The 26685-nt window shown below is 44.2% G+C and overlaps 2 long non-coding RNA genes across 2 annotated transcripts; both read right to left on the minus strand.

The window, feature by feature from the left end:
* Nucleotides 1-8681: 8681 nt before the first annotated feature.
* On the minus strand, nucleotides 8682-26288 carry LOC120109269. Its single transcript, XR_005510215.1, has 2 exons — nucleotides 22022-26288; nucleotides 8682-8965 (listed from the first exon to the last, which is right to left on the minus strand). It is a non-coding gene; the product is annotated as an uncharacterized LOC120109269 (long non-coding RNA).
* On the minus strand, nucleotides 10567-22015 carry LOC120109270. Its single transcript, XR_005510216.1, has 2 exons — nucleotides 19186-22015; nucleotides 10567-10807 (listed from the first exon to the last, which is right to left on the minus strand). It is a non-coding gene; the product is annotated as an uncharacterized LOC120109270 (long non-coding RNA).
* Nucleotides 26289-26685: the final 397 nt, after the last annotated feature.

Consider the following 26685-nt stretch of genomic DNA (forward strand, 5'->3'; position numbering starts at 1 on the left):
AAATTATCCACAATTATAAAATCAGAAAGCTTATCTCCTAGGTTCACAAAGATCCAAATAAGTTCTTATGGAGAATTTTCAAAGGCTAAAAGGTGAAAACAATGTTTTCATATTTAGAAATGATTCTAGTTTGTTTTTCTAGATGACATACATAACAAACTTTGACCTTGCAAAAGTTAATCTAAGTGAACCAATGACAAGATCTTTTGAGATTAAGTTGATACTAGTATGAGTTGATTTTATATGCCAAAACTAGTCTCTTTAATCTTGGTATTCTTAATGCATATATATATTTAAAAATATACCAAGTAGACATTCTTATGTTTATAATCAATAGAAGATAATGCCATGGATAAGAACTCTCAATCAAGCATATAGAGAATTCAAAGAGTTATTCTAAAGGTATTGATTAAGCAAATTATCCATCAATAACTGAAGCATAATATAGGAAGATGGAGTAATTTGGATATATTTTCTTTTCATACCAAAAGTATCACTTATATCACAGAAATGATTAATACTAGTTACAATTTCAATATGAGAGGATGCAAGGATTACTAATTTCATTATTTCTTCAATTTTAATCACTCTTCTTAATTACATTTTAAGTTCCATTCTTTAACACATGTCTAGAGAACCCATTGTCCAGATAACATCTTTCATTGGAATCTTGGGTAGCTAGACACACCTGCTAAAAAATGATCAGGTTTTCAACTTAGAAACCCAAGTTCTTTTGGGTCCTTGCAGGTTAGCTATAATTGTTCCTTTTGGAACCCATATTCTCTTAATAGCTATTTTATTTATTAGTTTGCAGGTTTTAGGATTATAAGGAATATATTTTTGCATACTCTTATTAAATTTAACAAACATAGATTTAACATAAGTAGATGATGGATTTTTAATTTTCTATTTTTATTCATTAGGTTCATCAGATATATTAGAGTCTATTTTAGGATAGATAGTGGAGGATTTAACACATATATCATTAAGGAATTTTTGTGTGTACCAAGATTGATATCCTAATCCAGCCTTTTCAAATTCAGCTCTTTGATTATTTATCAATAAGTTCAGCTTTTCAGAGCTGATAGTAAATTTTTCAACTATAGACTTAAATTTGTTAACTTCTTTAGTTAACCTTTCATTGTCTTCTGAAAGCAATTTATTATTTTTCTGAATTATATCATACCTTTCAGCAAGAGATAGATTTTTCTGATTTAGCGTTTTATTCTTTAAACTAAGCTTCTTATATTCTAAGTATAGATCAGAAAAAGCATCATGAAGTTCATCAAATGTAAAATCAGATTGAGTTTCAGCATGTACTTCATCTTGGAATGAGAAATCACTTTGTGTTCCAGTACATACCTTATCTTCATGTGCCATAAAGCATAGATTTTTAATTTTAGTTTGCTGCTCTTCTTCTTCAGAGCTAGTTTCAGATTCACTAAAAATTTTAGTGCATTCATATTTACCTTCAAGCATATGCCAGATTTTCTTAGCAGTTATGCAAAAAGATATGCTATTAAGTTCACTATCATCTAATGCACAATATAGAATATTCATGGCTTTGGTATTTTACTGAGCCATTTTCTTATTATGATTAATATTTGTGTGTAGCCCGTTGACTATGATACTCCATAAATTATAGTCATGTGCTTGAATGAAAATGCGCATTCGTGCTTTCCAATGTGTATAGTTTATGCCATTAAATAGTGGAGGTCGATCAATTAATTGTTCCTCTCCTAGGAAACTTGTTGGGATTTGTATCCTAAATGTTAATCGTCAGCATATTGATGATTGAATTTTGTAAATGAATTGACAAATTAATAAAGTGTTATTTGGAATTATTCATCATTTCATCTTCAAATGAACTCTTATATGATGAAGTCCTTAGGACTTATGTTACGATAAAGGAGGATTTATCTTTGAGTCCTTAAACTTGTTCGCGACCAAATGATATGTTGTTACTAGGACGACAGCATTATCGAGATTAGGTCGTTGTGTGATATATACGTTGGTTGTCCTCTTAACTAAGGAGTGTGGAGACACTGGCATGCCACACAGGTGAAGTGTAGGAGTACATTTCACTGAACGTGACCAATTCCGGAATGCTCTACTGTCAAGAGATGTTCTGAGTGGATATGGGTATAAGTTTGGCCCTCTGACCTGAGATTGCAACCTGTGACTAGCAAGCAACTCACTGTACTTTGGTACCGGACTACCTGAATTTCTAATTCAGTGACGGAAGGTCACTAGGTGCAGTCAAGTACTTGCGTAGTCAGTTGTGAGTCAAGATGGAATTGACCCCTCTTGAAAACAGAAGAATATGTCTTGCGATTAATTTAGCAAAATCTTGGCCAGGGTAATCCCAGTGAGGAGTCACGGGATATCTAAAGTTAATCACATAACGGATATACTAATTATAGGGTTGACAGTGAGCTCTAAGTCATCATGGCATTAGGAGTCAAAGGGATTGAATTATACAGTAACCATAGTCCAGGGTTCCAGAATATTTGCTTCGCATATATTCGGCCTATCCGGACGTCGGGTACCATTGCTAGATGGTCATGTCAATTAGTGTAGGAAGTCGTTCCTATACTACCGGCCTAGGTTCGAACCTATGAGGTCACACGCATAGAAGATTCCTGATTGATCAGGAAGCCTGATAAATGATTAAGAATCATTTAGGGATAATTTGGTCAGTTTGATTGGCAAATTATCTTATAAAATAATTAAAGTAATTATTGAAGAATTAATTAGTAATTAAATTACTAATAAACTCAATTTGATTGAGTAATTGTGCTAAGGATGAGCCAAATTGAATTGGATTCAACTTTGGGCTCAATCAGGGTTTTGACCTGATTGGATTAGGTCAGAACCAAAAGGACTTAAGCTGATCAAATTAATTTTAAATTAATTTGTTCTTAATTGGGGATTGACCTAATTGGATTAGGTCCAACACAAAGTAATTAATTCAATTTGATTGAGTTTGGATGATCCAAAAATTGAATTGGATTCAATTTGAGCTCAATCAGGGTCTGACCTGATTAGATTGGGTTTAACCAAATTGCTTTGTTTTAATCCGGATTTGACCAAATTTGATTAGGTGCAACCCAAGAGGATTAGGCTCAGATGATGTGGCAATTAGTGGTGACATGGAATTGGATTTCATGAATTTTAAATAAACCAAAATTATTGCATGGCGCATGAACCCATTGCTTGACACATGGCGACATTGTTTGTTGTTTGAATTTGAATTCAAACATTAAGCAATATATTAAATGATTTAATACATCAAATAACTTTCCTAGCTGGCGTGTGAACCTCTGAATCATTTAAATTTGAATTTCAAATGAAATATATGCGACAAAAGGAAGGAAAATTCTGCTGCATGGATTTCAAATTCCTCCCCTCTTGCACATGTGTTTAAAATTTGAATTTAAATCAGATTTGGTTGAGATCTGATTTGGGTTGTTTCTATTTCTTTGCATGCGCCAACTAAAGAAGATTTTCTGAAAATAAATTTTAAATTTTGAATGAAAATTCGGAGGCCATTAAAAGGGGTCAAACATGGGCACCGAAAACACATCCATTGCAGCCTTCTTCCTCACACACCTCCTCCTCCTCTTCTTCTCCATTTTAGATATTGTTTTCATGGTGAATATCTAGAAGATTCAAGATCAGATCTGAGTCCTCTACTTCCCTTACAAACCTCATCTCCATCTGCTTCAAGACGATTGATCAAGAGTTGATTGAATCCCGGCAAGTAGATTTCAGCTTTCAAGTGTTCTGCAGCTGCTAGCACTGTTGCGGAAGAAGATCCTTCAGGGCTTCGCGTGTACTTCTCGTAGAGGCCGTTCGTGTGCGTGGCTGCGAAGTCAAGGATCAGATCCACAACTTTCATCCATCATAAAAGGTATTAATCTAGCATTAATCATTTATTATGGTGTCAAGGTCTAGGTCCGATTTTCCGAGGTTTTACCCTCTTTTGGAGCTCCTCACAAAGATATCTCCAGAATCCATTCGATGGATATTCAGAGATTAATTGGAATAGAGTTCTTAAGTTTCAGATCTGATAGTTAATCATACATAAAAGTTTTAGCATAATTGTTTAAATGATTCCGGCATAATCCTATGTGTTCTTAATGTGCTGATTTTTAGATTTGATCTTGTAAGCATGCATGAATTAAATTGTTTGATTCATTCTTCCGCTGCATTTTTGAAACTTAAAAAGAACTACGTGTGGCTTGATCTCCCTTGTGAAGGGGTACGTAGGCAACCCGATCAGGTTCAGCCTTGGTTTTCAAAAACAAAAAAAAATTCAGCATGCTAAACACCGAAGAACCTAGGACTCTTCTCTTCTTTTCCAAGGTTGCTTCACTCTTCAATGAATTGGTTGAGGTCTTGAAGGCACTTGAATTCAGCTCAACACACTTCTTTTGGGTTTGAACTTGAAGCAATAACCTTAACTTTCTTGGATTTCCTCTTTCTCTTGAATGCACACTTAGATTCCCACCAAGATCCCTTCCTTTGATGAATAGTGGCTCTTAAATACTTCTCCAACCTCCAAAGATGACTTCCTAGCCGTTGGAATGGAAAAACTAGCCGTTTATAGCCGTTGGAAGCTTAAAAAGTACTTCTGCAGTACTAGCCATTATGCTGTCAGCCATGCTAGGGTCGACCCGAGCAAATCTGGGGTCGGCTCAAGTTACTGTTCATCAGGCTGGGGTCGGCTCAAGGTTTTCTGGGGTCGGCTCAAGTTATTGTTCATCAGGTTAGGGTCGGCTCAAGCTTTTCTAGGGTCGGCCCTCTCAGTCAATTCCAGAAAGCTATTTTTGCAGCGGCTGAAGCTGGGGTCGGCCCAAGCTTTTTTGAGGTCGATCCGAGCTAGGGTCGGCCCGAGCTTTTCTGGGGTCAACCCGAGATCTGTGCCATTTGTGCCACAATGTGCCAAAGTGTGCCAAATTGTGCCAGGATCGACTCCATCTCTTCTGGGGTCGACTCTAACCCTGTTTTTCTGCATCTTTAGGTTAGATTTGCACATTAAACATATAAAAGAAGTAACAACATTGTAAATCATTTCTTTCTCCTTAGGATGCTTGGCATATTAAAGTTTAAGCTCATTAAGCATGTAAATGACAGAGTTAAGCTTCAATCAAAAGAACTTGACTCTAAGGTATATTAAACTCTAAATTAGTTCTTTCCTCAAGTTCTTCCAATATAATTTGTTTTAGATGTGTTCTTGAAAGTTCTTTTAAATATATCAAGCAACACATATCAAGGATGTATTAAATCTTTCTTCCTTACTTACTTATGTATTACATCAATTAAATTGAAAGCATTAGTATTTCCATTTGACCTCAATGGCTTTGTAAACATCAAAATCACACTAGGATCCTCAGTATTAGAAAAAAATGAAAGCCGAAATACAATGTTATTAATGGTTAGTAACAAAAGGAACAAAATTCAATATCACAGTTCTTATGGCCTGCCTTTAGATTATCAGAGCTCGACTGTTCAGCACTCTTCTCATCCGGTGATCGCGATATTTTTGGATCTGGTCCTTCTGCTCAGAACTCCTGATCATCAACCTTCTCTTGCTGCAATTCCTCCACAAATAGAGGCGATCACCCTAGCAAGTGGCTTGCTATTGTCCTGCCTATCTAGCGTTCATCTATTGTTCCTGCTACTCTCTCTCTAGTCATCAATGCAATGGTGAAGAGGCCTTCATTGGATAAGGGCTTCAGTTTCGTCCTTTAGCTGGAGGCATTCCTCGATGTCATGTCCGTGGTCTCTATGGAACCAACAGTATCTATTTGGGTCCCTCTTATTAGTAGGAACCCTCATCTTCTAAGGCTGACTGAGGTATCCTTTGTCATGGATCTCCATCAAGATCTTAGCTCTTAGAGCGTTGAGAGGGGTATACCACTCGAAATTCCAAGGTAAACCTTTAGGTCATATAGCACTCCTTTCTTCTCAGCCATGCTTTCTCCTCAGTTGGTCCCTTCCTTGCAGCTTGGTGCTTTTTGACATTCCATCCTCCAGTTGCCTCTTTCATGGTAGCTATGTCTTCCTCAGTGAAAATGTATGTCTCCATTTGAGACAAAAGTTTAGCTAAATCCTTAGCGGGGGCTCATCTTCCATCTGCTTGACAGGGAATAGACTAGTTGAAATCTTTTTCTACCTTCAATTGCGGATGAATTAGTAGCTGAGCTAATCGAAGTAGCTGATTGAGACTAGCCGAAGGCTTGCGTACCAAAGTGAGCAACCTTCTTAAGAGTGGCTGGGAAAGCCCAACACAACAAAGTGTCATTGGCTCCTTGTGTAGCTTAAGAGCTTTGAATCTCTTGAGATGGTCCATCAGATTTGTAATGCCATCGTAGTGCTCGAACTGTAGCATCTTAAACCTCTTCGACAAGGGCTCCTCCACAATTGTTTGGTAAAGGGAGGCTCGCTCATCATCTCTAGATCATGTCTGGGTTCATCTTTCTTCCGTTGTAGGACCTAATCTCATTATGCATCTCCTCAATCTTGCAATCAAGGTCAGCCTCTCATCTAAAGACTTTTTCTAGCGGCCAGGGAGAAGAGTGTCTAGAACTAGAACTTGTTTTGGAGGGCAAATTGAAGTGAACGCTTCTCCAACCCCTCTCAAGGCTCTCGTGGTGAAGATGGTTGCTTCTTTGCACCAGGCCATCTTGGTGGTTCAGCTAGCTAGGAGGGCGATTGATGAGCCATTACTACAGATCCTGCATTACAGTCATGACATCTTGCACTTGCTAGACAAGCAAGTTGAAATGCCCAACATCAATAGCGTCCAAGATTAGTTGATGGGGCTGAGGTCTCGGGAGGCTATGCAATGAGTCATTAGGCTCTAGTTGAGCAGCTCCTACATGGTTGCTCCTTTTGAGTTTTATGGCTTCTCTTTCTTCTTCCAACAAATAGCACCAATCTGTTACCACCGATTTAGGCTGCTCCTATGGATCTACAAAGCAATAAATATAAGATCAAAGAGCTCATCGGATTGGCTTATGTCGGGCCATTCGATTGAGATTTAACTGTTGTTGAATGATTAGCTTCTGTGGAGGATCTCCGAGTTTATTTATAACTGCAAGATTTCTAATCTCTTGCAAATCGTATCTCAACAGCCTCAAATTACGCTTATAACCATTTGGGATTGCACTGTAACTATACGAAGATTTCGTGTAACCTTTGGAGTCTGTTATGGTAATTCATTTTAGGCTTGATGGATGGATAATCGTTCCATCCAAGGCGGACAAACCAGTTGTTAAGGTTAGAGGGTTCAAGTCAACTAAGGAATGTCCACCTTAATTATAGTGCTTCTCATTGAATGACGTGATCTAAAAGATCTTCCGGTCTGCTCATCCTATTTTTTGGCTTGATCGAAGTAGACTTGGTCCAATTACATGAGACACCACATTAGTTTTGAGCCGGACTAATCTGGTTGCACCATGTCATCAAGCTTATTTTCCACCATCACACGAGTTATAATCCACTCCGATCGCTAAAAATCCAAGCCAAGTATCCGAGGTTGAAAACACTAAAGCTACACGTATTTGTAGAATAGATACAATTTCAAGTAAATTACATATCTATGTATTTAAATATTAAGAAATATTATTTGTTAAGATCATTCAGTGTACATATTTTTATTCAAAACTACCCAATTAACTTAACTATATGAAAAATAATATCTTATAAAATTATTTAAATACCTCATCCTTAATCAAACTTTAAAAGAACAAAAGAACAAGTACTTACTACCACAAAAATAGAAGATCAAAGTTATTGCTCAAATAGTTCGACTGTCCTCAAATTTTTAAAAATAGCTACTGAAGAACTATATAAGTATTCAAGTATGCAATACATATCCAATTCAAATACATAATTGATGCGGATTTTTGGAGTTGGATGCAAGTATCCAAATAACATGGCTTCCATCTCACAAAAAAAAAAATGTAACATAATATATACTTTACCCTCTTGATTACAAACCCAAGGATTATCTCAAACAGAAAAAATAAATCTTACAAAAGATAACCAACCTAACAACAGATACTAAATGAAACCCTGGTTAAGCCTGCAATTTTTTGATTCTCTTGATAGTTTTTATCAAAACATCCTAACAGCTCTTAATGGAGAAGAATATCAGCCTATGCTAGCACTTCATGAACAAAAAGGAAAAAGAAGTCTCTGGCATTTAAATTTCCACATGAAATTCCGGTAAAGCTTGGTCTGATGACACCGGGCAGACCCAGAGAACTATACAACCGTCCACGGAGACTGATTTTCTTCTCACTCAATACTACCAAAAGATTTGTGATACGGCTATTTTAAATACTTAAATGCTTTTCCTTTCCCATGACAATGGTATGTTGGGTTTGCTTAAACTCCTGTTTCTGTCGAAAGACTTGATTGGACCTATATTTTTTTTTCTTGTACCAAACAAAAAAAACTATATATATTTTTTTTAACAAACATTTGAGTTTCAGAAATCTGGAGTGTCAGATTCAGGAATGGATAACACAACTAATTTTTATTTAAGGGTAAAATACATTATTTTGAAAAAGAGGTTATTTTGAAAAGGGTAAGTAGACGCATAGGCTCTACCCCCTGATACTTTTTGTTGCATGCAAGGCCACAATATTCAAAAGTAGATACGAAAGTATCATCAACTAGAGTAGGATTACCAACTTGGGGAAAGGATTCATCCTCAACAATGGATTAGGATTTCAATTTTCCATTTGCAGCCTGGGAAAAAGATGTGAGCTACATACCATGTTAAGGTGCTTAACAATCAAGGCATGACCAAAATGTTGACTACTTTTTATACAACCATGAACTTCCAAGGCCTACCATGTGCTTCAGGCAAATTTTCACCAGTAACTCTTTCTAACCATCAGCCATCTAGATACTCCTGCAATCACCAAAGGAAACAGAATACAGCCACCTACAAGAAATACAAGAACAAAAGAACCAAAAAAAGAAAGTTAGAGCTTGTAATGTCAGCCCATAATACAAGCACAAAAGAAAGATAATATTTTCTCTGTTAATGAAAAGCACAGAAATCTCTTCGTCATGGTAAAAAGGTTATAAAAATCAAAAGGGCCACCACTTGCCTGCTAACAAGAGACTTCATACCGAAAGCTGCAGTTTACACGAGTTCAGAAAAAAAAACAAAAATAAAAGCAGACCAAGAGCATGTTATATATATAGATTATGCACATGCAAGAACCGACACTGCACAAAGATTGCATTGAAAAGAAAAACACATACAAGGCAGCTAGTGAAATGTCTTCTTTCGAAGTAACAATCCTGAACTTTCTTTGTAGGTCGATTGCTAGGCTGACAGATGTTATATACCAGCCATAAGTCTTACATGACCATTGGTGCATACCAAAGCCAAGAAATAACAAATATCCGCAATACTAACATGCAACAGTAACTACTAAATATGCTTGGTTTATCCCGAAAGCTTGAACTTCATTTTTTTAAAAAAAGAGTCTGATCACATTCTAAGTGTTGTATTGTAATCATGATCTGCAGAAGGTTGGGAAAAAAATGAACTCATAAACTGAAGTCGCAGCAGTAAGAGACAAGCTAACAACGAACAGGAAGCCAGGGGCTTGAGCAACATTATGCTGAAGTAAACCATGTCCTAGCCACTGGCTTGATAAAGACGACACTTGTTACAAATTATGAGCCCTTTAACGTCAAGTCTGTCATGAGACAATTGAAAGAAATTCCTAGGTAGAGAGAATGGATACCCACCTACAGACAAATCAAAGTGAAAATCAAATATTACATATGGGTATAGATCAAGGAGACTCATTCCTAGAAGAATATATTAGAAACATACATTCTTTAAGAATTTGCTGTCCAAGAATTTCTCAAATGTTTATATAATAGAAACTATGCGAAAGGTTTCCTTCAGTTTGGAAACCCCACGGATCCACCCACCCCCATAAATCATAACTGTCAAGAATTTCCCCTACTGATGAAGTCGGCTTCAAGAAAAATTGTTAACCAGTCACTCCCATTAATGTACATTTCTGTCATTGCTACAAGCACTTCTGAATTCTTTCTCATGACTTATGTATGTTATTTTAGGTTGTCTTCTCCACATTGTAGATCCTTCGAATACAAATATGAGCACCTCTCCTTAATGAAATCTGCTCTGCCACCTGAACAACTTGTACAGCTTCAGTCTGTAAATGCTTTAAGGTTTCATTATTTTTCCAATGTCTGTTACGCTTATATTGAATCCTAAAGATTAATCATATAACAACCTTGAATTACTAGTTATAACATTGTAAAAGCCACCAAATAATTTCACTCAAGGTTGGATGAAACCATGACCCTCGACAAATATGGAACACCCTGACTTTTTCTGACACCAAAAATTTAAATAGTTTAAAACATTCAAAGATACAACTATGATAAATTCTCTTTCGAGAGAATATTCAATTCCCATTGGAATGTTGTATGTTATATAAAAAGAGGATATGGGCCGAGTTTGGGGAAACAACAAATCAGTGAACACTCCTGACATTGTAAATTTCTGAACTTGTCTCATTTCTAACTTTATAAGGGTAGTATCATTCATCATATTTCTCCTCTCTTGCATACGTTAGATTCACATAATTTGCTATACATCTAATTCAACATACAGCAACTACTAGAACACGAAACAAACAATATGTAAAACTGAACACAGAAATTTCCTTGATGAAAGGCTGATTCTGGAATCACCCCAACGAGTCAGCATGAGAAACATTGGTTCTACAGATGCCTGTTGTTGCTGGAGGTCCAAACCGAGAACGATTGGCACAGCGGTATGAACGGGGTTCCCTTGGAATTACTTCAGTTGCGCTCCACCTTCCGCCGGGAAACCTGCAAGCAAGCCTCGCACCACCACCGGGGTAGTGGGGGCCCTCCGATGATCAAGTTAGGGGAGATCGAAGGAGAAGAAGAGGTAGCAGGTAAGATAATATTCTGGAAAATCTTGCTTACCCTCCCCTTCCCCCCCCAGCCGCATATATATCAGGCTGGGGGGTTTTTCTGGAGATTGGTCATCGTGTGGCACGATGGGGTTGCCACTGACATGGTCGTTACAGGGCGTCGTGGGGCGGCACTGGGTACGGCCATGGCAGGGCGTAGTGGAGCTCCGCTTTGTACGGCTGTTACAGGGGATCGTGGGGCAGCGCCGGATACGGCCGTTGCAGGGAGTAGTGGAGCAGGGGGCCGCGGCGTGCCTCAGGGGAACAGTCTGTTGTTGTCAAGAGATTGCCGACTTGGGGTCGGATTGCTGGATCAAGGGGCACCCGACTCGGGGTCGGGCTGCGGAGCCAAAGATATCCGACCCGAGGTCGGATTGCTGGATCAAGGGGCAGCCGACCCGGGGTCGGGCTGCGGAGCCGAAGATATCCGACCCGAGGTCGGATTGCTGGATCAAGGGGCAGCCGTAGTCTTCCTGGGCGCGCGTGCCGGTCACGTGGGGCATGGTGGCTAAGTTCCTCCGTAACAGTAGCCCCCCACTTCCGAGCCTGGAACCAGGAGGGGAACGGGTGAAGGGAGTGACGCTTCGAGATTGCCGCCATCCTTCGGAAAGGCGCGCGCGCTCCGAGCTCCCCGCCTTCTTTATGGCGTATGGCGGTTGTCGCTGATCTGGCAGTCTGCGGATTTCGGCGGACATCCTTCCTTAATGGCGTCGATTCGCCTTTGGGGCGCGAACGATCCTTCGGCAGCCGGGCGTCCTCTGGCGTCACCGAGGCGTCACCCGTCTTTCCGCCTATTTGACCGGGGGCCCTCCCCCGTCCGCCTTTCTCTTCACAGGCGTCCTCGAGTTTCTCCCTTGTGCTGCTGTCGTTGCCGTCGGACTGTTCGTTCGCTCCTCCTTTGACGCTCTTAGTAGCGTCTCGCCGACTCCTGACTCTTGAAGTTCATCCGAGGGTTAGGCCTCGGAAAATTCTTCCGGCGCCAGGCCGGGCATCCGAGGGTTAGGCCTCGGAAAATTCTTCCGGCGCCAGGCCAAGCATCCGAGGGTTAGGCCTCGGGAAATTCTTCCGCTGGTCGGCGAAGGCTGGCGCAAGCCGAGGCGACCGGTCGGGGCTTCAGGCTAGTCTGCTCCCGGGATGATCATCGGGTTAGCCTGGCATCCGAGGGCCGAGCCTCGGGGAATTCCGCTCGTTGGTCGGCCAAGGCTGGCGCAAGCCGAGGCGACCGGTCGGAGCTTCAGGCTAGTCTGCTCCCGGGATGATCATCGGGTTAGCCTGGCATCCGAGGGCCGAGCCTCGGGGAATTCCGCTCGTTGGTCGGCCAAGGCTGGCGCGAGCCGAGGCGACCGGTCGGGGCTTCAGGCTAGTCTGCTCCCGGGATGATCATCGGGTTAGCCTGGCATCCGAGGGCCGAGCCTCGGGAAATTCCGCTCGTTGGTCGCGCGCCTATCACTTGCCGCTCGACGGGGTTTCTCCGTGGCCAGCTGCGATCGTGTTTCTCCTCCTCTCGAAGTGTCACCTGGGGAACACCAGAAGGCCATTAAATGCTAATTGAGGCGTTACCTGAGAAATCGGACCGGCCAGTTGCTGCTTGCGAGGAGTGCCAGTTAAGCGGCCGCGATACGCGCGTTCTTCGAGGCGGATGCGGCCTGGGCGCATGCGGAGATACGGGGGCCGCGGGATACACGCCGCCCGGAGTGTCCTGCACGAAGAATACGATTAAGGAGAACGACGCTTAGGAGATCGTGGGGGGATAAGCCTTAATATCGGGCCACCCTCCGCTGATACATCGCCATCCGGACCTGCGCCATTTCCCTCGCTTCTTCCAAGAGGTCCAGGTTCCCTCGGAGTTGCTCCGAATTGGCCTCGGGTCGGTGCGCGGCCACCCAGGGGCGAGGGGAGTCCGAGCTCCACGGGGACAACCGCTTCCGTGCCATAGGTTAGGCTGAAAGGCGTCTCCCCGGTAGGGGTCCGATGCGTGGTCCGATACGCCCAAATGACGTTCTCGAGTTCTTCGACCCAAGCTTGCCCCGTCCGACCGATTCGCGCCTTAATTCCTTGGAGGATTGTCCGATTTGTCACCTCGGCCTCGCCGTTGGTTTGGGGATGCGACACAGATGTGAACCGATGCTCGATCCCGAACTCCTCGCAGAAGTCACGGAAATGCTTGTTGTCGAACTGTCGACCATTATCCGAGATGAGGACCCGGGGTACCCCAAATCGGACAATGATGTTTTTCTTCACGAACTTCCGGACTTGCGCCTCCGTGATAGTAGCCAGCGGCTCTGCCTCCACCCACTTGGTGAAGTAGTCGATTGCAACAATCAAGAATTTCCGCTGGGCGGAAGCGACGGGGAATGGTCCGAGCAAGGTCCGCCGTACCGGTACCGGTCGGCGTACCGGTGGCCGGCCGGACCGGTACGGTACCGGTCCGGTCCGGTACGTACTGGCTGGTACCGGTCCCGTACCGGCCGGTACGCGGTGGTTTCAAAAACCACAGCGCGCGGCGCTGTGGTTCTATAAAAAAAAAAAAAAATCGTACCGGTGCAAACCGGCCGGTTCGCACCGGTACGAGGCCGGTACCGGCCGGTACGGGCTCCGAACCGGCCGGTACGGGCCCGAACCGGCCGGTACGCACCCGTACCGGCCGGTTCGGATAAAAAACCGGGAAATACCGGTTTTTTATCCGTTCCGGTACCGGTCCACGGCCGGACCGGTACGTACCGGCCCGTACCGGCCGGTACGGGCCGGTACGGCATTCCATGGGTCCGAGGATATCCATTCCCCATTGTGCGAAGGGCCAGGGTGCGGTGATTGGTGCCAAGGGGACAGAAGGGACTCTCTGGACGTTGGCGTGGCGCTGGCAGGCGTCGCATTTCCGTACGTGACCCTTTGAGTCCTCCAACAAGGTAGGCCAATAATAGCCTTGCCTCATGATCTTGTGCGCCAAGGACCTAGCCCCCGAGTGCGATCCGCAGACGCCCTCGTGGACTTCGCCGAGGACGTAGGCCGCCTCCGAGGGGCGGAGGCACCTTAAGAGGGGGGCGGTAAACGAGGTCCGATACAGCCTCCCTTCATAGAGTACGTAGTGGGCGGACTTCCTGACAAGTCGCCAAGCTTGATCTTCGTCTTCAGGGAGGATCCCTTCGGCGAGGTAGGCGACGAGCGGGTCCATCCAATACGGCTCCGGATCAATCGCCATCACCGCTCCAGCCTCGCCGATGCTTGGGGCATCCAGGGTCTCCAGGTAGATTGCCCTCGACAAGTTGTGCGCCTCTGCGCCCACCAAGCGGGACAACCTGTCGGCCCTGGCATTTTCGCTTCTGGGGACCTGCTGGAGGTCGACGCTGCCGAGGTCGGGAATGAGTGCTTGCACCTTCCGGATGTAGTTCTGCATGGTCGGGCTCCGGGCCTCGAACTCCCCACGGACCTGCCCGACCACCAGCTGGGAGTCGGTGAAAACCTTCAAACGCCGGATGCCGAGCTCCCCGGTGAGTTTGAGTCCCGCGACTAGGGCCTCGTACTCCGCCTCGTTGTTGGTCACTGGAAATCCAAACCTCAAGGCATACTCAGCTATCACTCTATCAGGACTGGTAAGGACCAGCCCGGCTCCTCCACCCTCAGGGTTCGACGACCCATCGATGTGAAGCGTCCAGGTCGGGAGGTCGAGGCTGGGCATTTCCGACGGTCTAGGCTCCGCCTCCTGCACCGTGCACTCAGCGAGGAAGTCCGCGAGCACCTGGGCCTTGATGGCGGGTCGAGGCTGGTAGCGGATGTCGAACTCACCGAGTTCTACTGCCCACTTCACCAGCCGTCCCGCATTCTCGGGGTTGCTGAGGATCTGTCGTAGTGGTTGATCAGTTAAGAGGGTGACAGAATGGGCCTGGAAATAGGGGCGGAGCCTCCTGGTCGCGGTCAGCAGCGCGAAGGCGATCTTTTCAGCCTTCGTATACCGCGTCTCGGCATCCCGTAGGACCCGGCTGATGTAGTACACGGGCTTCTGGAGCTTTGCCTCTTCCCGAACCAGCACCGCACTGACCGCGGTTGGGGAGACCGCCAGATAGAGGTAGAGCATCTCCCCTTCTTGCGGCTTGGACAGCAGGGGAGGAGACGCCAGGTATTCCTTGAGCTGGTCGAATGCTGCTTGACATTCGGCCATCCAAAGGAAGTCTTTCGGGCGTTTTAACACCTTGAAGAATGGTTGGCAGCGTTCGGCCGATTTTGCCACAAATCGTCCGAGCGCGGCGACCCTTCCAGCGAGCTCCTGAACCTCCTTCACTTTGGTCGGAGGGGACATACCTTGGATGGCCTTGATTTTATCCGGGTTGGCTTCGATACCCCGCTGGTTGACAATGAAACCGAGGAACCTCCCGGCCGAAGCGCCAAAGGCGCACTTCGCTGGGTTCAGCTTCATGCGAAACTTCCGTAAGGTGGTGAAAGTCTCCTCCAGATCCACGATGTGCTGGTCTGCCTGGCGGCTCTTCACCAGCATATCGTCCACGTACACCTCCATGTTCCGGCCGATTTGCTCTTTGAAGATTTTGTTGACGAGGCGCTGGTAAGTGGCGCCAGCATTTTTCAGACCGAAGGGCATTACCTTGTAGCAGTACAGCCCCCGGTCTGTTATAAAGGCAGTTTTCTCCTCGTCCTGTGGGGCCATCATTATCTGGTTGTAACCGGAGAAGGCGTCCATGAAAGACAGCAGCTGATATCCGGAAGTCGCGTCGACCAGTTGGTCTATCCGCGGAAGCGGAAAGCTATCCTTAGGGCACGCCTTGTTCAGGTCGGTATAGTCAACGCACATCCTCCACTTCCCGCTCGCCTTCCGGACAAGTACGACATTTGCCAGCCACTCGGGGTAACTCACCTCCCTTATGAATCCTGCCTCCAAGAGCTTGTCTACCTCCTGGTCGACCACCCGGATCCGATCCGGGGCACAGTGTCTCTTCTTCTGCTTCACTAGCCGGTGGGTCGGGTCGACGTTGAGGGCGTGAGAAATGACCTCCGGGTCGATCCCAGGTACATCGGCCGCCGACCAGGCAAACACATCGGCACTGACTCGGAGGAATTCCACCAACCGGGCCCGAGCTCCCGGGTCGAGATTGGCGCCGACCCGGACCGCCCAGTCCCGGCGGCCTTCCTCGAGGGGAACTCCGACCACACCCTCGGCCGGCTCCCCCTGCCGCAAGGCCACCTCGTCTCTGGCATCAAGGGACTCGACGTTGAGGGCTTCTGCGGGCTTCTTCCCTTTGAGGGTCGCTAAGAAACATTGCCGTGCGGTCGGTTGGTCACCTCGGACCTCCCCGATCCCGACCGTCGTGGGGAACCGCATGAGCAAGTGGTACGTGGAGACCACCGCGCGAAGGGCGTTCAGCCCGGGTCGTCCGAGGATAGCGTTGTAGGCCGAGGGAACACGGACGACCAAGAACCCGAGTCGCACCGTGGCTTCTGCGGGTGCGACGCCCGCAGTCACAGGCAGCTCAACGACACCTTCCACCGGGACAGCGTCGCCGGTGAATCCTACTAGGGGGGTGGATATTTTGCGCAACGATTGTCTGGACAAGCCCAGCTTTTGGAAGGCCTCGTAAAACAAGATATCAGCTAAGCTTCCACTATCCACAAGAACATGCCTTACATCATAGTTTGCCATAGTGAGGGAGATTACCATGGCGTCATCGTAGGGGGTCTGAACCCCCTTTACATCCTCATCACAAAAGGTGATTACATTGCCGACCCTCTGCCTCTTTGCGACGGCCGCACCTGACGCCTCCGTCGAGCCCCCTGCGTTCCTCACGGGCCGGGGGCAGCCCCCAGTGATAGTGTGGATCACGCCCGCAACGGGTCGATTCTGCTCCCGAGGCTCGAGAGGAGCCGGGTCGGCCGGACGCGGGTCTGCGGGGGGACGTCGGTCGCTCACATATCGACCGAGACGCCCCCGGCGGATGAGAGCCTCGATCTCGTCCCGAAGCTGGAAGCAGTCTTCTGTGTCGTGGCCGTGGTCTCGGTGGTACTCACAGTACGCCCGAGAGGGCCTCTTCCCAGGGATCTTCCGCATCTGTCTCGGGGCCGGGAGGTCCTCCCGCCCCTTGATCTCCATAAGGATCTGGGCCCGGGGAGTCAGGAGAGGGGTGTACCGGTTGAAACGTCGGGGCGGAGAACGAGGGCGTGGGGCGCCGTGGTTCTTCGCCGGCGACGGGCTTCTGCGCCGACGCTGGGCGTCGGGCTCCTCCTCTGGCGTGCCTCTTTCCGCCTTTTCTTCCCAAGCTTTGGAGGGATCTCGGCGGCCTCCTTGCTCCGGTGGGCGGCCGCCTCCTCGGCGTCCGCATACTGGTTCGCCCAGGACAACAGCTCTGGGAAGCTCCGCGGCAGGCGTTTGTCCAGGGAGAAGGTGAGTCTGCCCTTCCGGAAGCCACGCTTCAGGGCTGAAAGAGCTACTTCCTGACTCAGGTTCCGGACCTCCAGCGTAGCCCTGTTGAAGCGGGTAAGATAATCCCGCAGGCTTTCTCCCTCGTTTTGCCGGACATCGAAGAGGGAGTCGGAGACCAGTCGCCGCCGGCTACTGACGGCGAAATGAGTGACGAAGAGGCGAGTGAACTGGTCGAAGGACCGGATTGAGTCAGCCTCCAACCCGGCGAACCACGCCCTCGCCGGGCCACGGAGGGTTGCCGGGAAAGCCTTGCAGAGAAGGGGATCTGATGCTCCGTGGAGGAGCATAAGGGTCCTGAAACTCTCGACGTGATCCCGCGGGTCCGCCGCCCCGTCATAGGGCTCGATCGCCGACATTTTGAACCCCGGCGGATTCGGGGTCCGCAGGATCCTCGAGGCGAGCGCCGGCTGGGAGGAGATCTCTAAGTCGGCGAAGGGATCTTTGGAATGGCCCTTCAGGACCTGGAGTTGTCGGTGGAGATCGTCCACCCGCCGGTCCAGGGAGCGCGACCGGTGGGTGGGAGACAAGGAGCGGCGAGAGGGGGACCGACTGGAGCGCGGGTTCCTCGAGGACTGGGGGGTCTGGGAACGCGCCCGGGCCCGCCTCTCGGACCCCGCGCAGCTCCGGTGGAAAGGTCCCGGCAGAATGGAGCGTGCTCGAGAATCCTCCTCGCGCCGGCGCTCCTCCCCATGGGAGAGGAAGGAGCGCGGGTTGAGGACAGGCGAACGCTCAGGCAGTGGCGGCTCCTGAACCCGCTGCGGCGCCCGGGACATCGCACCCTGCAGATTCTGCACCGCCTCCGCGAGGGTGCGAACCTGCTGGGTTAGCTGGTCGAACTGGGCGGCTTCGACCGTCTGAGCGGGCGGTGGGGAGGTGGAGTGTTGCTGAGAGCGTGTTGGAGATGCAGCGGCCCTCCGGCCAGAGGCGCGAGAGGCCCCGCGACCGGAAGCATTGGAAGCTCCGCGACCACCTCGCCGTGCCATTACGATCGCTCTGAGATCCGGTCCCTTCCTCTAGCGCCAACTGTTGCTGGGGGTCCAAACCGAGAACGATTGGCACAGCGGTATGAACGGGGTTCCCTTGGAATTACTTCAGTCGCGCTCCACCTTCCGCCGGGAAACCTGCAAGCAAGCCTCGCACCACCACCGGGGTAGTGGGGGCCCTCCGACGATCAAGTTAGGGGAGATCGAAGGAGAAGAAGAGGTAGCAGGTAAGATAATATTCTGGAAAATCTTGCTTACCCTCCCCTTCCCCCCCAGCCGCATATATATCAGGCTGGGGGGTTTTTCTGGGGATTGGTCATCGTGTGGCACGATGGGGTTGCCACTGACATGGTCGTTACAGGGCGTCGTGGGGCGGCGCTGGGTACGGCCATGGCAGGGTGTAGTGGAGCTCCGCTTTGTACGGCTGTTACAGGGGATCGTGGGGCAGCGCCGGATACGGCCGTTGCAGCGAGTAGTGGAGCAGGGGGCCGCGGCGTGCCTCAGGGGAACAGTCTGTTGTTGTCAAGAGATTGCCGACTTGGGGTCGGATTGCTGGATCAAGGGGCACCCGACTCGGGGTCGGGCTGCGGAGCCGAAGATATCCGACCCGAGGTCGGATTGCTGGATCAAGGGGCAGCCGACCCGGGGTCGGGCTGCGGAGCCGAAGATATCCGACCCGAGGTCGGATTGCTGGATCAAGGGGCAGCCGTAGTCTTCCTGGGCGCGCGTGCCGGTCACGTGGGGCTAAGTTCCCCCGTAACACCTGTCAATGCTAAAATTTTGAACAAGCTCGTTAACACATATTTAATGGTCAACATTATATGATTTATAATGATCAAAGGTGAAGAAAACATTGGGGTTTCACAGAATTATCTGCGGATCTTTTTATGCATTTTCAATTGTCAACCTTACATAATTTACTCAATAATATGGATTATAGGTCGTTACGCTCTATATAAGAGCATAAATTAAGATTCACAGTGCATGATGATTTTGAATAAGACAGTAGTTTTTTTTTTCTCTTTTATTCTTTATGATTTTTTATTTTGATTGTCTATCACCCCAATGCATGACTTAACATCATTTTATCAGATTTGGGTTACTGTGGGTTCAACAAGGACAATCTATAGAGTTTTTGGATGTCAGGTGAAGAGACTTAAATCTCTCAAACAAATATAAATTATTAACTAAAATCATTTAACCAAAATTTAAATGTTTTTTAAAATTATTATGGATATTACACTTGGAAACAAATTAATATAGTTGAAAATATCTTATGGTAACATTTTCATCTTATCATTGACAATATAGGTTATGGAACATTAAGTATCTTTTTTTAATCAGCTTGATCTTTTGAAGAGTCATAATTTGTCATATACCCTACTAGTTAGTTTAGTATATGATGTAATCAAAACAATACATAAAAAATATGACTCGAGTAATCTTTGAGAAACAAAGATAGATCTATAACTTTGTATCCGAAAAGTTCTTATGGTGCCAGCCCCATTTTAGAATCTCTTTGGAATATTGCTTCCGCAACCGCTTCCTAAAAGCTGACAACTCAACCTCCATGCTCTCTGTTAAGGTAACAAAGGTCTAGAGGGAAACAAGCTACAATAAGTACCTTCACTTTTATTACAGGAAGCCGGCCAGTCCAATAGCTTGCTTTTCCACTTCCAAGAGCATAGTATATCCCATTTCCTTTCATTTGGAGGCTTTGTTATAGGGATGACAATGAAGAAGCTTCTGGGTTATAAAATAGTTTTTTGTCGAACCATGGTAAAATAAAAAAAATAGTATCTTCCTAGACTATTACTGACTAAAGTTCCTAGGCCATATAATATGCTTTCATCTGGCATTTGTACTTGATTTATAGCAAGCTGAAATGCCATTTATGCATAAACAGTTTTAGTGAGGCTGACTTCCACTTTCAAAGGAACATACTGGTTTCCCAAGTTTTTTTCCTAAAATAAAAGGATGACCACATCCGATAAGTTCAAGGTACTTATCTTCAGTCAAATCTTATCATAGGTAGAATAATGGGAAAAAATCTAATGACAAATATTTATATTCCCTCAAGCAACCTAGAAATTTGCTACTGCCATATGCCAGTCCTTTTAGAGAGAGTTGGATTCTTTTCTTTAGGGTGGTGGTGATGGTGGTCCATTGGGCTTATTTGGACAGCTAGTTGCGAGAGACTATGTATTAGATGTCCCCATCATATTTTCTAAAACCAATAAGAAAACTTATAGAGATCTAGGAGGATCATCGGATTTGATATGAACCACTTTGACTACTGCAAGTAAGGCAAGACAGGATCCAAAAGTGAGATTTTCCACATTAGGAAGCTGAATCGTGCACCAAATTTTCGAAGCTCATAATTTGGTCATATGATACCCGATTAAGATTTTTTATTTTTTCCAAAATTGGGAAGCCTTCCAAGATCCTCGATGTAGCGTCAACCCCTTTGGTGTTTGAAATGGGCCAAAATTCCATCATTTGGTCCTTGAAACGGGCCGATCAAACGGAAAATTTTCTTTTCGGAAAGATTTTAATCGGGGCCTATCTCCTAATCCAGAGAGTATTAGTTAGAGCGACAAAAGACAGTTAATGTAGGAGTCGAGATCTACCCCTTGTAGGATTTTAGCTTTTTTTTTCGTGTTTATTTATACTAATCATGTTTATTTTTAGCAAACTAGTCCCGTTCACACTAGGAGAGAAATTCGACCCGAATGGTGCAAGGGTGAACCTTACTATTATAAATAAAGGTTATGCACTTCAATTTTTTAATCAATAACCAATGAATGAAAAGGAGACCTAAACCCTAATTTCACCATTTTTTTCATCTTTTCCAAAAAAAAATTGAGAGATTCGTGTTAAGCGGATTGAGGTAATTCTTCCTTCTCCCCCATCAGATCATATGTAGATATAAGACAAATGAGCAACTAACAAGGAGGATCACCATGGAATGAAAGGAGAGTGAGTTGAAACCTAAAAGCCAAATGCTAGCCCTATCTTAGGGTATTATACTTGCTTTGGAAACTCTCTAGAAGCCTAAATCCCCACCCAATTCCTAAGCACTTGTTTCCTTCAATGTTCTTAAAATATTTGCTTCATCGTACTAGCACACTACATGCTCTTGCAACTGCTCGAGATTCGACAACTATGGTTTTAAGTACTCGTTACTCTAATTTTATATAACTCTAGAGGCTTCACATGAAGGTGTTTATATTAGTTCTTAGTTATTTTGGTATTTCAAGTATAACTTAGCCCAAATATAACTTGAGAAATTTTTCTAGTTAATGCATACATGATTTTTTAGGTGCTACAGTAAGACATCACTTGTTATAGAAAAAGGCTTGTATTGACCAGGTTATCATGCCTTTGAAGGGCTTAAAGACCAGAGCAGCATTCAAAATACAGACATCCTTTTCTTTTTCCTTTTTCTTTTCTGTAGTCATAAGTATGGTTCAAGGTCACTCCTGGTTTAGTTCAAATAGTGGGCTAGATTAAGTCTAGGTAATTCGGAGTTAAGAAAAGAAAAAATTGGTGTAAAAGCGAAATACAAACAACTACATAGAAATTTGAATTCTTCTTACTCATTGATCTCTAATTTTGGTCGATCTCTTCAACCCCTTTCAGTGTCTCCAAACGTGATTGTGCTCCTTAATGCTGAAAACAAAATATTATAAAATCATAGGTTTTCTACGAGTTGACTGACTAAGAATAACTTATTGCAAAAGCCCCATACTGTACAAGAAACAACTTCTACACATTTGCAGAGAGAAAACATCTATTGTAAAATAAAGCAGTGTTGGATATTGTCGAGAAACAATTACAAGATCATCAAGCTGAGAATATACTCAGTCCGACGGTCTTGAAAACCAACTTCAAAAGTTGATTGTGACAATAAAGGCAACATGATTGCAATTAGACGCTACATTAAAATTCATACTAACAAATCCATTTTCTTCCATAAACATTGGAAAAATAAGTAGCCAAAACTTCCCAAAATGATTGAACTGGCAGTCTACCTAAAGTAAGATCAGCCTTGGGCAGATTTTATGAATCAAGAACAATGGTTTGCTAAATTTTTGATCAAGGGTAAGAATGGGTGTTTCCTCCAATCCTGGATTTTCCATCATGTCATTGCTGATCTTAGTTATAGATGGGTTGTCATTTTAATCATTCTATCTAAGTTTTAAGGTCCTTCTAATCAACATATATGGAAGAAGATGAATCAGATAGCATTTTGTTAAATGGCTTTATGGTTGCAGTTCTTTTTCCTTCTTTCAGTTTTTTATTTAGATAAGAGGGAGGAGCTAAGCACCAGTATGTACGAGTATATACACAAGCATTCATCTTTGAAGGTTAGGTCCCTCAACAGGCAGCTCATCTCCAAAGTCCTCAATAGAACAAATATGGCTTCCTCAACTAGCCAACCAATCATCGCGCCAATTTCCTTCCCTGAATGTACTGGAACATCTAACAACAATGGCAGAGTGATTGTATTCCATTAAAAAGCAGCAGCAAGATCATCAATTTTAAGATGATGCTTAGTTTGACCATATCAAGAATAAAATCACGGACATATTGAATGACCATAATAGGAAGGAAGGCAAGTCAAAGGTAGAAGGGTCAATCTATCATCTTCTTCCATAGTTTTTGGGAAAGGAAACCCTAGAAATCCCTAAAATGATCAAATTGGCAGTCCACCTATAACCTAGTTAAGTCACATGCTGATTTGATGAAGCAAGAACAACTGTCTGCTGAATTTTATGACCAGCGATAGAAAGATGGGATGTGTGCGTTGAGGAAGTGATGGCTAAGATGATACCATGCAGGTCTTTTCTTCGAAAAATGGGACGATATGGTCTCACCTTTGCAACTTTACCAAGAGGCCTGCCGGATAGAGAAGAATCTATGCCACGTTGTTGAGACCCAAAAGGCACCTTTTTCGGGCTTGTAATGTCCTCACCAGAACAAAATGTAAAAATATATGTTCTTTGAGGCTTCTAACACCTTGAAATTACTTTCTTCTTACAATTGTGTCATACCCTGTGAATGGCTACATGGTTGGAGAGGATGGAAGAAAGTGGTTGAGGTATATGATGATGTCCCTACGAAAGATAATGTGGTGCTGAAGATCACTCGTAGAGGGCAGCAGGCAGACACGCCTTCTCATAGATATCAAAATCTTAACAATAACAGTCAGATAAAGATTAGCAATGTGGGACAAGTTTTGAATTAGGAATATTTGTTGTGAATGTTAAACACTTGGCATCAAGGAGAGGCACCATAAATATCATTTCCCACAATTTATGTAGAAATTAGATAATCATTGACCCAAGACTCTACGGCTATACTCAATCTTGTGGCCAAGCGACAATAGTAGTGTGATGGTATGATTGTTATGTTAACTGCGGTCACTGTTGGAGACCTGGTAGACAATTGGCATGGTATCATGTATTAATGATGACTACACAAATCTTAGTTCACCATGGATTTTCCAAAACAGAGGCATGGATTCTGTAAGAGAGAGTATTTATACCTAATTCTAGAGGCATGAGCAAACTCAGACGGAAGTAGAAAGACAGCTATAGATAGAAGTATGTAATAAAAATAGTTTGGCCAAGTCTTTTTGAAGCCAAATTCTTTTTATCCAGGGAAAGTTGATGCAGCATGAGTGAAAGATTGAGCTTATGAAGTAAGCAGATGGTGGAATTGGATGTTGGAAAGCCAACTGCTGGTCCTGACTTTATTTTTTCTATTGTATTTTTTATTGAGTTCTAGGGAGTTAGTTTTAGCCTTTAGCTATTTTAGAGGTTTGTTAACTTCTAAGTGAGTTTTATTTAAGTTTTAGAAATAGTGGTTGTTAAAGGCTTGCTAAGGTTTTAGATAAGTTTTATTTAAGTTTTTAGAAAAGTTTTAACATTTGCCACATTTTGAGTATAATTACAGCCCTAACTATTCAGGCCTACAACTTGTGATTAAGAAGTTCATTGTAGCTAACTAAACACATTTCAAGGTGTACAAGGAAACACAACTTTTTTGAACAGCAAATAGATACATATTGACCAATTTATCATGGCCTGGTAGGTCTAAAACCAGATTAGAGATATAGATATCATTTTTCTACATACATAAGCAATCATGAGTTGTTCAGTTAAATCAACTGAGTAGATCAAGTCTCATTTTTAAGGATTTTAAAAGGAACCAGAGGGATAGTTATACATTGATTAAGAAAAAGAAATCTAATAGTATTCATCTTTCACTCTCATCTTCCAATCTTCTTTAATGTTGGTAAATCTTCTCCAACTCAAAGCTGGTTAGAAAGGTATTGCTTTCATAACGATGTTTCATTTCTTACCACTGGAAAGTACAAACAAAATCAGATTTGAAAATATATTTTCAATAAGCAAGTGATTTAACTTTTCTGCAGGAGGGAAAATTGAGAACATTACCCTATCAACATATCGCCGTCTTAGAGATATAATTCCCCATTTACACACAGAGAGAGATCGAGAGTGAGTGAGAGAGAGAGAGAGAGAGAGAGAGCTTCTCATCTCCTCACGTAAAGAGAAAATTTAGGCAAACTTTCCAAAGTTCCTTTAGTTTAAAGTATATAAGCCAAAAATGACATGTCTATAAACTATATTCAAATTGATTTCTAGGCAGATTATGGAACCATTTTGAGAGGAGCTCATGGATTAGATCACCCTATCATAGGACCTTCAAATAGCAACAAACTTTGATGGGCTGTTTGGTTGGGAAGGTCTACTAAAACAGACATGCAAAAGACTCAAAATGAATGAGTTTTACAAACTTAGTTGTTTGGCTGTTTGCCATAAAATCTGCTTTATCATATCTTGGAAGTCGTAAAATCTAAAATATGAGTTCCGTCATAAACAGGTTCCCTCCTGTTTTTCATAAAAGCTGTTTTATAGAAAATCTAACCAAATAGCCCCTCTGTCCTAAGCATTCATCATTCTTAGTTGACTTCCAAAGGAGGAAGACAAAGTCAGACTACTTGTTTGAGAGGATTAAGTAGACAGCACTAAGATTCACCGTCTTAGTACCGGACTTTATACCGGTACTTGCCTATTACAGTGTCGGTACGCTCAATATGGAGGCCAGTTCTACGTACCCAGTATTGGTAAACCCTCCATACCATCCATACTGCGTATCAGTTCAGTACCAAAACAGTATGGTGCAGTCAGTACATGCCAATACCGATCAATACAGCAAACCTTGGATAGCACGAAAATATGAATGTCCTTTGAAACATTTGTGTTGGTATATCTATTATCTACTCTATTATATCTATTTTGTATTTCATTTAGGAATAGTTAGAGAAAAAAGAAAAAACTGCACCCCACGCATTGAGCAAGTTATATGCTAGTATATATACATTATATATATACATATATATTAAAACAGAGGCTCTGCGTTGGCAGAGCTCTCTGTTCGCCATTTGTATTAATACTATTCTACCACGTGTTCAAATAACTTACAGACTTTGGCCTAAGCAGTAAAACCTGCTTCTCACATGCCTATTATGGGAGACTTTTTACTTTGCAGCGAAGACATTGCATCAAGATAAAGAGTCAACTCCCAAGGCAAGCTATCCATCCGCCAAAACATGCCATTTGTATTAATACTATTTCACCATGTGTCCCAATAACTTACGAATCTTGGTCTAAGCGCTAAAACCTGTTTCTCATGTGCCTACTACAAATACTTTTTACTTCGCTGCGAAGTCACCCCAACAAAAAAAAAGTCATAACTACAAGACAAGCTATCCATTCAGCAACACACCACGATTCCTTAGCTTACACCCTTAATGAGCCATTCAATGCTTTCCACATTAAATGGGCCATCTCCTGTGATAAAAGTCGACATGGCGGAGATCAAGAGGAGCGCACATTATTCAAAGAGGAAGAGAGAAAAAAACACTGACTCCTAAGCATGAAATTCTATGTCCATGAAGTCATCCACGTGTTTATTCCAACGTTAATATCCCCCACCAACCAAATACTACGGATCGGTAAATTGCCCTCTTTACATAAAAGCTACCAAGGGATAATATAAGTGATTCCTTGGCCTGGCCATTTTTAATTGTCCGTCAAAAACTCATTAACATGGGGAAGAAGGAAAAACCCATTAATGTACGTGTACCTTGACCTAATCCTCTTTTTACTTTTTATCTAATATTTTATTTTCCCTTTTTTCTCTTTTCTTCTCTATTCCAGCAAGGGAGCTC

This window comes from Phoenix dactylifera, unplaced genomic scaffold (genome assembly GCF_009389715.1).
Source record: "Phoenix dactylifera cultivar Barhee BC4 unplaced genomic scaffold, palm_55x_up_171113_PBpolish2nd_filt_p 001971F, whole genome shotgun sequence".
NCBI classification, from domain to species: domain Eukaryota; kingdom Viridiplantae; phylum Streptophyta; class Magnoliopsida; order Arecales; family Arecaceae; genus Phoenix; species Phoenix dactylifera.